The sequence below is a fragment of the Larus michahellis genome, chromosome 6 (assembly GCF_964199755.1).
Source record: "Larus michahellis chromosome 6, bLarMic1.1, whole genome shotgun sequence".
NCBI classification, from domain to species: domain Eukaryota; kingdom Metazoa; phylum Chordata; class Aves; order Charadriiformes; family Laridae; genus Larus; species Larus michahellis.
Window position 1 is genome coordinate 54,448,190 of NC_133901.1, and position 13,429 is coordinate 54,461,618.

At 40.8% G+C, this 13,429-nt stretch overlaps 1 long non-coding RNA gene across 1 annotated transcript in view; it reads left to right on the plus strand.

Annotated features, from left to right (window-relative positions):
* The first annotated feature begins 6,989 nt into the window (after positions 1-6,989).
* The window catches only part of LOC141744891 (uncharacterized), a 136,348-nt gene continuing 129,908 nt past the window's right edge, over positions 6,990-13,429 (plus strand). Inside the window, exon 1 of the long non-coding RNA XR_012587619.1 lies at positions 6,990-7,128. This is a non-coding gene — a long non-coding RNA (uncharacterized LOC141744891). The remainder of the gene's footprint in view (positions 7,129-13,429) is intronic.

Here is a 13,429-nt window from a genome sequence, read left to right on the forward strand (position 1 = left end):
TTCAAGTGGTAGCAGCACTTAGATGCTGAATGTTTTAATGAGGGATTTTATAGATGCCCCTCGTTCATGCATTTTGCTACATCATAATACACCCACACACTTTTATATGAGAGAACATCCTGAGAAGGAGCCTTTCTCTTACGGACTGTAAACAGAGCTAGAGATGCTATTCAGTAATATTTCTCAAAGGCATCCCAGTAATTTCTAAGTATTCAGGGACTTTACTGTGTCACTTAACAAAAAAAACCCCACACAAACAAAACCAAAACCCAAACCGAACCAACCAAATAAAAAGAAATATCACTATAGTAGCAAAGCCTAGGAGAAATGGTCTACGGACTGGCGGATCCCCAAAAGTCGTTGTTAGTGGAATATCATCACTGAACTGCAGTATTTCCAATGGAACTGTGAAAACTAGTGCTAGGTCTGATACAACTCAGTGTTTTTTATAAACAACAGAGAAGGGTATATGAAATCTGTTACTAAGTTTCTGGTTCTTAAGTTTTGTGGAGAGGTAAATCACAGAGCTAAGCTGAGCCCATTCAGCTGAAATGTGTTTTAAACACCAGAAAATTGCGAAGTTCAGCATCTAGCAGCAAGGCGTGCGAGGTCACACTTATGGAAGGGAGGAATGCTTCTGGAATATACCGTGTCTGAGTAGCTTTGCGGGGTTGCGTATCAGACACCAATATGTTGTGTTTAATGAAAAATGCAAGACCTGCATCAGCAATAAGGAGTGCAGAGATCAAGGTGATTCAAATGGGAAACTAGGCATCACTTTTTAGACTTAGAAGGCTTAAGCAGCATATTGCTCCAGGAACAGGTAAACTCACTGTTTGATGTCCTCAGGCCTTTCTGGAAAAGATGTTTTAGCCAAACGCAACTTAGTGGGTTCAGTCAAATACTTTGGCCTCTTCTAAACAGTTTCAAAGAAACCTGGGACTGAGAAGGGACTGGTCAGTCTGATCTCCGTATGGATCCCTCTGGCCTTGGCTCCCTGCACACCTGAAGCAGGTAAATGGCAAAAGACCTTTAAGCAAAGGCTGTTGTAACTGTGTTCCTTTTATCTGCAATGTCACCACAGAGCATCACATGGTGCCATCTCAAGTAGTCCACTAGAAGAAATAGAAGCCCACAGAAGATATTCTGTGACGTGATAATATTTAGAAATGATCCTACTCAGCAATACCTGGGTGGGAGTAAGAAGGGCAAGTGGCATTTGCAGCGCAGTTGGAAAAGGAGCCTCATCAACACCCAGAAAAGCATAGCTTAAGTTAGCTCTGGAGTGACCAGGTCTGGACGCGGCATTGACTATCAGTGGCTAGTTCCAAAGAGCTGAAATCAGTTTAAGCCACTCAAAGAACTTGTCTTCTACAACCATGAAAGGTGGAAAAGGCAACACAAGAAACATGAGAGCTGGGAATAAATGATTAAGAAAACCAAGCTACTTGGTTTACTGGAACAGGAGCATACTGTATAAAGAAGAATTATAGCCATTTCTATCATTCTGCTGTTTCTAGCCTGTACGTCTTCTTGTAAAGGGCCTTGACCTTCCTTTCAAGTCTGCATTTGAGATGGCTACCTGTATGTGGAGAGATAGTCTGAATTAGCAGGCAGATGTACGAGCAGTATTGAAGTTCTAACTCTTTTAATCCTACAATTCTATAATTATTCATCATCCATCTGTCCTGAACTCTTCACAGCTTCTGAGCAGCAACACTTCCCATGCATGTCTTCACCGCCTCATTCAAATTTCTGCTCTCCGCTTTTGGATCTTTCTCATACAAATCAGAAACTGGTTTAAATTGCCATGGTATACAGCTATTATTTGTATATATTATTTTGTCTAGAAAACACAAGTTTAACTGCGTTAGCAAGTACATTAAACATTGGGTGGAAAGGTTCTCCTGAGAGGCATCATTTTATATTAAGAATTCTCTGAACTGGAGTTTGAATTAAGGATGTGTCTGAAATTACCAGCTATTCTGTGGTAGATAAAAATGCTTTCAGAGGTTTGTATTCTCGCAACCAGAAAGACAGCAGGCGTCTGTTCCCTGCTGTGGTCAAGGTATAACCAAGTATAACATTCACAGGGACTTAATTTCATAATAAAGCCAAACAGTTTTGGCAAGTGCTACTAAAATAAATTCTTTATCATGTAAATCAATTTTTCTCTGTGTCAATGACTATATTATAAACTGTCTATATAAAGTCTTCCCTATTTAAGGAAAGCTGCAATTAGAATAACTGTCTTTTTAAATACATGTATTTCAAGAGATTTTGTGGCTCTTAATTATAAATAGCTTTACGTTTTTTAGTAAAAGGAAGAAGACATAATTCTCTTCCTCCCTCCTTTTTCGTATAGCTTCACTGTGTTATCCTTAAACCAGCGCTGAAGATCACCCTGTTTTTCAATTTAGGCCTTGACCCAGTCAGGTACTTGCTTGAGGTTAAGAAAATGAACATGCAGAGTGATTTTTAACTGAGCTGGACACTCACGGAGTATATCTTGGTGAATCTGCACTAAGGTTGCAAGAATAATATGGCTATTAATGTGATGATAATGTGAGGGCCAAATGGGTGAAAACGCCTTGAAGATCAATATAATAAGATCAGCTAAGATCAGTTTTGAGTTTATTGATTCTGGAATAAACAAGCACATATACTGTTCTGCATAGAAGAAAATATTTTGCTTGACACAGAACAAAACATCTTGATTTGGGAGCATTTGTAATAAAGCCAAGGAAACAGAAGGCTAGCATTACAAAATCAAGAGGCACCAGTGGACGTTTCCCATCTCAGATCACCTTAGTTAATACTTTACTGGTGGTTATGGGTTCACTAGTTTTCTGCATTTGAAAACAACCCAGACCTAATTACCATCCCCTTCTCAGTTTGTCCTATTGACTTTTTTTCCTCTTTGCAAGGATGGTTCAAATGCTCCCTGGGAGGGGTGGGGGTGAGAAGGAACAGCAGACGGACAGCCAGCCGCGGGTGGTGGGAAGGGTAGCGCGCAGGTCATGCAGGCCACCTCCAGATCTTCATGTAGATCGTTGCTGTGAATCACAAGAAGAGTTACCTTCTTGCATGAAATTGTCAGGGTTAGAGATACTCCGGGTTCTTTTCACTCACCGGGTGACTTACCAGTTCCTTGACAGTAAGATTTACAAATTTCAGCACCCACTAACCTTTTTCTATCAGTTTGTGTCTTTTCCCATTTAAATCATCATCGCTGTTCTTCTGGCAGCTGTGAACCTGGGGGCAGATGCCCTATCACTTCATGATGTTGTTAGAGTAGGACCTATATGTCATTAAAAATATCTAAAAATCAGTGGGAAAAGGTGTCTAAAGGAGGGATGGGGATGGGAATGGTACAGTTAGAAAAGCAATGCCAGCTGTCCTTGCAGTTTTGCTGCTCTCTTTGAGGTCACTATGGGCACATCCTCTGGTGAGACACCTACAGCGACTTGATGCAAATTAAACTGCAGATGCAGAACCAGCTGTGCTTCTGCAGAATGAAAGCCCCTTGATTTGTGTTGTGCCTGGCGCAAGGGAAGACTTGGTAATAAGTTTATGGGCCCTTCCGCTTTTATTAGCATTTTCTTTCTCAGAACAGTGCAATGGTTTCCTCTTCTCTCCCCGCTGGCTCTGCCGGGGTGTAGCAAAAACCGGGAGCCGAGTAGGATCCCGGGGATGCCGGGACAGGGCCTATCCCATGTCACAGTTGGGAGCAGGTCCCGGGGGAGGCTGGGCAGGGCTGTAGGGACTGGTGGAGTGCCCTGACAGCCTCTTGGGTTGAGCAAGGGCAAATCAGACCAGTCCAGAACTATTTTACTAGGTAATCCAAAGGAGAACCAGGCTTTAGTATGCTGGGAAATGGTGAAAAACACAGGTGGAAATGTTCACCTTTCCTTATCTCAGCTGATCCTGGCTTCCTTTGAGAAGTTTCTGAGCAGCTATGAAAGGGGTTTTTTTAAGTAAGAGGCTGAGCTTTCACGCTGGCTGAAAAACAGTTTAATTGAGTACAATATATGGGGATGATTCTCTTCCATAAAGAGAAAAAGAGCTGAGACTTTTTGACGAGGTTCTAGTAAATTTTCCGCTTTCATTTAGTGCTTCTTTCTTTGGCCTCATGTGCCACCCGAGACTTTTCTTTTTTTTTTATTTTTTCTTTGTTACCTGTTTATCTAAAACACATATAATGGATTGTAAAGCTTCACAAAATGCTGTCTGTTCTTGAAAGGGCTGAATTGGGTCAGCGCTGCTTGCAGAGGTTGCCAAATTACAAGAGGACTGCACTGAAACATCCTATGTCTTTCTACCTCTCCCTAAAGAAACTGCAAGACTAAACCCAAAGTTTTTTCTTTGGGTTTGGTTTTTTTTTTGGCTTGTTTTTGTACAAAGGTACAGAGAGGAAGGAAAAAAATGTCCTGAGGGGAGTTTCATTATAGAAGTGCCACCAAGGATAGGGAAAAGACATGTTTTTGCATATTATGGTTAGTCTATCCCTTATTTACTACCTATATATATCAATAATTATTAATTGCCACTGGCAGGTTGCTTTCATTGACGGGGAAGTAAGTTTTTTTAAAAATTGGGTGTGCAGTTGTTGTGAGTTTATTCAACAGCCTCTCACCTCTGGGGTGAATTAGATGCCAAAAGAAAACGTTTCAGGCTCTGTGCTGATGCTGCTTACGATGTGATTCATGCCTGAATATCTGCTTGCAGGAGGTAGTGGGGTTGTGAGTGGGGAGTGCTGCGGGGCAGCACCCAGTTACACTGACAGAGAGAAAAGCAAAGCTTCCAGCAAGTCAGTCCAGACAACGCTAGAGATGTCTCAAACTGCGGAAATTTCCTGAGCATGAAACGTAATCACAATTTATACTTCTTTTTAAGGTCTTTCTCTCTGCCTTAGACTGAAAGCCTAGTTTGACTTTTGAATAAAAACTATTTAAAATATATTTTCATCAGAAGGAAGAAACTGCATAAAATATGTTGCTGCCTGCCTAAGAAATAATAAAACCCTTCTTGTTTTCTTCAGTAGGCAAAGTAAGCTGCAGTGTGGAAAGATCCCATATTTGCGATTCAGTGTATCTAGATCTGTGCGTTCCTTGTGACACCTAAAAAACCCTGGCAGTACATCGTACAGCACCTTGTCAGGCACCACTCCTGGACTTTCTTTAGGCTCAAAATTCACAAACGTGTGCCTGGTGGCTTGGAGGGCAGCCCAACAGCCCAATGTTCAGCAGATGGCTGTGGGGTGACTGTGGCAGTCGCGTCCATTCGCCTGGGGAGTCAATTTACACATCTGCCTTTCGACAAGATGCGTTGCTCTGGTCCTGCAGGAGTTACCTGCAGCTCTGCTGGGATGCAGTCATGGCAAAGATCAGCTGTAGGTAAGTTCTGATGTCTGCAACCTGATACAGCAGATGGTGGGGGCTTTGTTCTTGGTTTCCTGAAGAGAGAAGACTTTACATGCCCGTACTGTGTGTGTGTGTCTGCACCTTAACTGTTTAATCCATAGGCAGACATGTCAAAATTATTACATCTTCATTGGTTTCATGAAAGTAGGCGGCCAGGCAGGGGAGAGAGTAAAAGACTGCAGGATGATCTCATTCCTTACCAGCTAATCCGCACAGATGAAAGTCCCCATGCAGTAAATCATACGAATCTTACCACTGCAATTGATAATACATTGAAGAAACCCTATCTTGGTAATAAGATAGCTATACAGCTTTTTTTTCTAATGCAATAAGTGGGCTTCAAAACCATTAGACTGTATGTTAGCTAAAATAATGGCTTACATTAGAAATAACGACATGAAAAGCAACTACAAAACCTTGCTATACATATCTATACTGTAATCTTGCCATCAGGAATTAAATGCTTCAGCAAGTTTGTGGGAACATTTAAAGATGATTTCATTCGGGAAAGCAAGATGTGGTTTTACCACAGCTGAAGGTAAGACTCCCTTCCTTAGTCCCAGGCTCGATATTTTTCCTTCTCAGAGCTGCTGATGTGCCATGTTCAGAGCTTGCTTTTCCGAGCGGTTACCTGTCAGTCTTTCTCACCGAGGAGTTCATGTGGGCAAGATGTAATGTAATAGCAATTAGACACAGATGAAGCACTTTTTTATTTTAAGTACCAGCCTTCTGCTGAAGACTGACAATGAAAAACCTTCAGTTCAAAACAACTACTTAGAGTTTACAGGATCTTGTGGGTTTTTTTTTTAATCAAAACGGAAGAAATAAAATCTGACTTTTGCACTAAGGAATAAAAACTGAGTGACACACCAAAGTCTGAAGTATATTAGAATTAGCAATGTTTAACAGAAATTCAGTGGGCCATTTTCTTTAGGACCAAGTGCTGAACCTCTATAGGTGTGAGTTACAGCTGACTGAGGGTTTGCATTTAAACTGATCCCAAGACACTGATAGTTTTTTCTTCACACATGGAACCAGATGAGGAGATGGAAAACTGTTGGTAGCTGTGATTTGTTCAACTGATCTTTCAGTGAAGAAATAGTTAGGGTTTGGGGTTTTTTATTTCAAAAATTCTTTTTCTTTAATTTCTTCAATAAGATGCTGGTTCAAAACATTTAGCCTTGACAAAACAAACGGCTCAACTGCCTTAAAGTGCAGCTTATTTAGAGATTAAGGTATGACTTTGGAGTCTTTCTGTTTACACGTTTGAAAGTGGAAAACCATATAAAAGTTGAAAAAGTCCCTTTCTTCCACCTCTAGACAAAAGCAGACTCTCCTCACAAATTTCTGGAGGTAAATATAAGGTCTTCTAGCACATGGGGAGCGAGCTAGGCTCTGCTACTACTTAGGGACTCGCAGCAGAGTTATTTACTGAGGTAAATTCATGAAAGGTGTGAGGGTTCACAGGTGTCTCTGCAGGGGTAATCTGATGCCTGAGAAGTTGCTCATTAATTGCAGCTGAAGTTGTTAGCTAGCCATATCTTCGAGGGTCAGAGAGAAGGGATGTGTGGTGTTTGGTCTGTGTTATGGTGAGTGGGGGAGAAACTTTGAGGAGCTGGTGGAGGTCTGCGCTGCTGAGCACAACTTTGGGGCTCTGTCTGCTGAAGGCGTTGAACAAACCAGTGCAGCTTCAGCCCTTTGTCAGGTAAGAGTTGTGTGCTTGTTTTCTTCTTTGCATCTTCTATGAAATCTTCTTTTTCTCAAGAGGTTAATATTTTTCCTCAATGGCAAAGCGTTTCTGCTGCTTGTCTGGGAGGTTATTGAAGCGGCTTCTGATGTAGGCTTTATCTTCTGCAGTGCAGAAAGAGATAAAAATACTAGAGAGTTTTCAGGTTCTCTGATCTTTATTTAGCCTACGTTTTGTAAAACTTTATTTCACTTCAAAGAGTCTTCTGCTTACATAAGAACTGAAGTGAGCGGTTTTAAAGAACAGTTATTTCTGCAACAGATGAAAAGACCTAGTGCTTTTCCTGGCCCATCGGTCTGCGTGTTCAGTGCTGTAGAAGTGAATACTTGACTAAGAATTTCATGAAGTTTGTGTTAATCTCTGGGCTTTCACAAGTGCAATATGTTGTTTTTGTCTGTATTTCAGCAAGCAGATTTTTAAATAAGTGTGTAGGTAAATGTTATGGGGCTGTTAAGACATAAAAGGATATGAATTTAACCAAATATTAAGAAGAATGTCTTTTTTGCCTTTTCTCACGTAACCGCAAATGAAAACCAATTGTGTGGTTGCTCCAAATAAAACTCAGGCATTTTCTATTTTAATGTGAAAAATGTAATGTTTTTGCAGCATCAGTCTCAAGTTGTACAGTCGTTCCCATCCCTCCATGGATAACTTTGCAGTATTTCTAATCAGAACACTAGGTGACTTAAAGGATTAATTCTATGTTACTCGGAATCTCAAAGCCTTGACAATATAGGCAAAAATCAAGCCCTACAGCTTCAAGTGACTACCAAACGTTTTGAACTTCAGTCTTGAAACACAAACAATCAAAGGTGGTTTCTAGCACAGTAAAGCTCTCTGTAAAACTGTGAGGTTCAGCCATGACCAGATTGATTCTCGGGGCTGCGAGGTCCCTCTCTTTGTGTGATGGTGGGTTTGATGTAGGTGTGGTGCCTATTATTTTTTTGGCATAGTGCACAGGTTTTTGCTTTCATCTCTAATATTGCTGGGGAAGGTGGCAAGAAATAATTACTTTTTTTTTATATATATATATATATATGTATTGTTGTGCTCATGCTCCCTAAGGGCTCAAATGCAGAAGCTAGAAGGAGAGGGTAGGGGCTGGCAGGTTGGCCTGATGTCACACAGGTGGACAAGATGAGGCCAAGTGATGGGCTGCCTACATCAAAGGTGACCTTGAGGTTAGCTGAAGCTCCTTGTGGAGAGTTTGAGCAGACAAATGACTTTTTGTGTTTGTATAGATACAAAATGTTTTTGCTTTAGAACAATAAAATGTAAGGACATGCTTGAAACAAATGCTTTGCTCTGGGAGAAATGTGCTTGAAACAATTGCATGAAGTGTAAATGACTTGAGGAACTGGAGGATCCATAGGTGACTTTGAGTGTGGTTTTCTGCTGAGATTTGAGTCGAACCTGTTTAATTTTGTAATGCCTTTGACTCTTACTGCAAGCACGCTGAGAGAGGGAAGTAACAGTCTTCCTTGAAATGTGGCAGTCTGAAATCCCAATTTGTTAGTTGAAACACATGAGGTTTGCGTGAAGGGTGTGATTCCTGTGGCCCTTGTGTCATAAGAACTTGCAGAAGTACTAACAGCTAAGAGCTGGAATTAAACCTTTGGGCAGGTAGGAAAGCTCTGCCTGTAAGCCAGCTACACTCAACAAGCCACAACTGCTTTCTGTAGATCTGGCTTCTGTCAGTATGAGCCCTGCCAATACAAAATCAGGTGTTTCTGTTCAAACTTTGGACTTCATCAGCTGTGTTTCCATCATGACACCTGTGGATGGTACCCTCAGCAGATGGCTAAAGCAAAACCTGTCTGAGATGTGTGTGATGCAAAATGAAAGAAATACAGCTAAGAGCTGTAGCGTGTGTTTCCCAAAATACCTGCCTCCCTGTGGAGGGATGGAGCTGGATCTGACAGAAGGATGCCTTTGCCTGCAGGTTGTTTCTCTCTATATGTGCATGCAAAATGCTTTGCTCTTTGACTATATCTGCCCTAGCTCTGTCATTAAATGTATTAAAGGTTTTTGGTAAAAGCTTGTACTTATTTATGATATCAGTTTCCGCAAGAACCAAACATTTGAAAATCCTGAAGCTTGTGGGGACTGGCCCAACTCTCTCTCTGCACCCTCTGAAGCTGGTGGCGCGTGCGGGGGGTTCTCTTTGCATTGGCTGTAACTGTGCCGCCAGATTGGTTAGGGTTCTGTGGCAGTGCTTTTAAAGGAAAAGCCTTGTATGGAGAAAATACACCCAGTAAATCATTGCTATGTGTGAGGTTAAAATGCAACTGTGACAATGTTGTGATTTTTGTGATTCTTAAATATCCCACCATGCTCATGCATGCTCCCACATGTAAAAGAAGCTGCTGACATGATCTCACCTCTGTGTTTTGACAATAATCTAGTCTTATATGATGGCTACACTGCACTGTAACTGTCTTGGCTATGCCTGGCTGGTCCTGGGTGCCTCCTGCTCGCTCTCAAGGGCTGAAGAATTTTCTATGCAAGTACAAAGCATTTTAGGTGCAGCTGCAATTCAGGAGCTGGAAGTTTGGTCTGCATAGACGTAACTTGCATCTCTGAAATGTTAGGAGATTGCCCAAATTGAAGCACTGAGTTTTCTTTGGAAGTAACCATGGAGCCTGGTGGTTTGACAGAACCCTTTGAGGCAGCCATGGCTTAGCTTTAGGCTGGGGATGAAGCTGAGTAGCTGAGCAAATGAAGACTAGGAAAGGCACTAAATGTCTGTCTTCAGACGTTGCTGAGGTAGTTTTGATGTGCCATCAGCTGATGTGGTGCACCTGTTGCTGCAGAGCAGGGTGGGGGGAAAAGGGAGATGGGCACCTTCACCTGGCTCCCACTTCCTTGCCTTTATACTTTTGGGCATAGAAGTGGGGAAAGTTGCTCCTCCTCAAGTGTCCTTTTCCCTCTGACAGACTATGAAAACAAATGTTAAAGCCACCATTTTCTCCTCAAATGGAACTCTGGCTCTTGTGGCTAGTGGGGTTTTAACAGTTGACACTGCTATGAGGCAAAAATCCTTAATGAAAGGTCTCAAGAAAATAAACAGATGCGGTGAGGAAAGGCTTCCTAAACTCTTAATATTTAAAAAAAAATGAAAATCTAGGAACGTCATTGGTCAACAACCAACAAATCATGGAACAGGACTACCAGAAAATGATTACAAGCCAATTTCCAACCCATAATTTGCACTTAAGTAACACAAAGCAAGGTATCTTTTCAAAGAGATAAAAAGGACAGGTGTGTTTTCTCTTCATAATGGCAAAATAAAACTAGTTCATAGTGAAGGTTTTAATAGTCTCTGATTTGAATGGTATGAATAATTGAGATTTAGAAGTACAGCCAGGCAATGAAATTGATTATCCTGGATTTAGGATATATACAGTGATTATCCAGATGGGCTGAGATCACCGGTATAGTTATAAGCCAAGTTTTTATCCATTTTTAATATCAATATGGAAATAGCTGCTTCTATTTTCCACATAATTAGGGAGATTTTTCTATAAACTTCTGCAGTCAAATCCTTTCTATCACCTTGCTCCAAAAGCCCACGCACTGTCCTGTTCATACGCTCTTCACCACTGCAAGATATTGCTCAAGACCAGGTTGGAAATGAAATAGGCAGAACTAACAGGTGACAGAGAAAAATAGTATTTTTTTTCTTTTTATTGCTTGTCTATGACAAGACAGCTGTCCTTATGGAACCTCACTGACTCATTCACCAAACTTACTGAAGAATTATGTCCTCAGTATGTTACATGATCCAATTAGATCAGTTGCTCTCATTTCTTGAGAAAATGATAGTCTGACTAACTCCTCTGTTTTTCTTGAGGTTTTACAAGTAATTTAACATCTTGTAAAGATTAATGTCTCAGAAATGTCATTTTGTTCTTTGCTCCAATCTGATAACTATTCTTTTCATTTTGCAGCAAGAGCAAATTAGTGAATTTCAATTAATGCAGTAATCTGTCTTCCCGGATACAAATTTGCCTTTGAGCACTTTCTTTTTAAGCTGAAAGATTTTAACAGTAGTAAATATTACTGTTGAAGGAAGCTGAATTTAAGCATACCATTTCTCTGCCTACAGTGCTTCGTTATGCAAGTTACAAGCGGGGGTTCGTTTGACCGTTTCATTAACTCTGGAATATTTCGGCGCAGACCCTGATGGATTTTGAAACTGAATGGGTCCTGCCAATCTGACACGCTCTTGGATGCTCCTAACAGATTTTCATGATGCAGCAACCTTATTTCTTGGTTTGGCTTTTCTTTGTTTTCAGAGAAATCTGAAATGCCAAGATGAATAAAACTCATTCATGAATTGCCTTTAGTTATCCAGGACATAAATCATTCAAATGTTAATCACTCTATTGAAATGATTTTGGTGACTAGTTTGGACTAGGCATTAACTTCAGGTGCATTAAAGTTGTGGGGTTTTTGTTGTTCTCAATTAGTGAAGTGGTACTTTGGGGTTTTTTAAATGCACATTTTTGTATGTGAAAACTGACATTTTCCCCTTAAGACAATACTTAATATATATATGTGTGTGTGTATATATATATTTATAATGACTTCCATTAAAGAGACCCAAATAACCCTTGAAAACCTCAGTTACTTTTTATGCCACTTTACATGGGGGAAATCCTAAATAGAAAAAGAAGCAGATGTTGTCTAGGTAACTGCAGTATTCACAGCTCTGATTCTAAATGATACTTGACCTTACTGTTGCTACATATTTATTTATTTATACTTCTAATTGACTCTTAAAATTAGCATTTATGTCTTTCGTTTTTTTTAAAATGTTAGAATTGGCCTCATTTCTCTGTCTATGTCCTTTTCTCTTATTTTCACCTGGATGCCTCTAGGCATCTGACTTTGCATGACAGGAGTGCTAATATAACTGATGGGCTAACGAAAGGCGTCTTCAAGTGTGCTGGCGTGAGGTGGAAGTAGACACATCAACATTTTAACTTTCTGGTTATCACATACCAATGCATGTTTTTAATATACATATGGTTTTGCTGGGGATTGTTAGTGAGAGAATTAAGCAGGTGCTTTTTAAAAATATTCTTACTAAACACAGAATTAATCTAATTAAGTTTAGGAAAGGGAATTATAGTGATTGCGTTTCCTCTTGGGATGAAGTTGCTTGGATCTGTATCAGTAACCCCTTTCTTGACTCTTTCTGTCTGCAAATCAGTACTACATAAGAGCATTCATTTTTCATCTCAAGTATAGCACCGTTTGCAATGCAGCTGGAGAAAAAGCTATAAAGTTTATCAGCTGTGTGAGGTACAGGGAGCTGGAGGAAAGCTGAGTGGTTGGTCATGGCCAGGCAGCAAAGATCTGAAATGGAGCAAATCTGCAACTTCCCGAATGAGGAAGAACACCCACTGCGCAGCCACTGGGGCATAGAGATTCAGCCTTGTTTCTCCTGTCTGTGTCTTGTCAGTATTTCCTGGTCCTCTGCCCCACTACGGAAGATGGCATACATGCACGAGCCTGTTGAAGATTTGTAGGAGTACGAGGCAAGAGCAGTCAGTGCTCCTGGGAAGGGCTCGGTGCTCCAGTCTGCTCTGTAGGTGCCACGGGGCTGCTGGTCTGGGGCGCGGGGGAAAAGCTCTGCTGGAGCTGCTGCTCCTGAGGCTTTGTTTACTTGAGTTATTTCAGCTGAACTTTATGTCCTCGGCAAAAATTTCATATTGAAAGCAAGCAAGCAAACAAGTCTGAGGGAGAGTTTCTCTGAGGTGAAAGTAAATAATTGCTGCTGTGCTTCATAGCATTGTCACTGCTCAAATGCAAATAGTAGGACACCCTGCTAATATAGAGTGCGTGTATCTATATTTTTATAACCAATCAAGTGCTCAAGTTCTATAATTTGAATGTGTAAATCATTCAGCAGAAGCTGTTATATTTGGGCTCGAAATGTTGGTAATACATGTTTCTATAATGCGTGTTCTCTGGATATTGCTGACTGAAGTGCATTAATTTTTCTGTGTGATTCCTCTGATTATATCCTGTAAGTAAATTGCCTATTTAGAACCATTCAGCTCTGCTCTGTCACTGTCTAAAGAGCTTCCCATCACCTATGTTATGTCCATGTATGTCACAGCTAATACTGGGGCAGGGGCGGAGGGGGGAAGTCTGTCATCTATTGCAGTCATATGCCTCTATGAACTATGAGATTTTAATAGCTACAAAATGGTAGAGGATCCACCAACGCGATTCCTCCCCTCCTGCA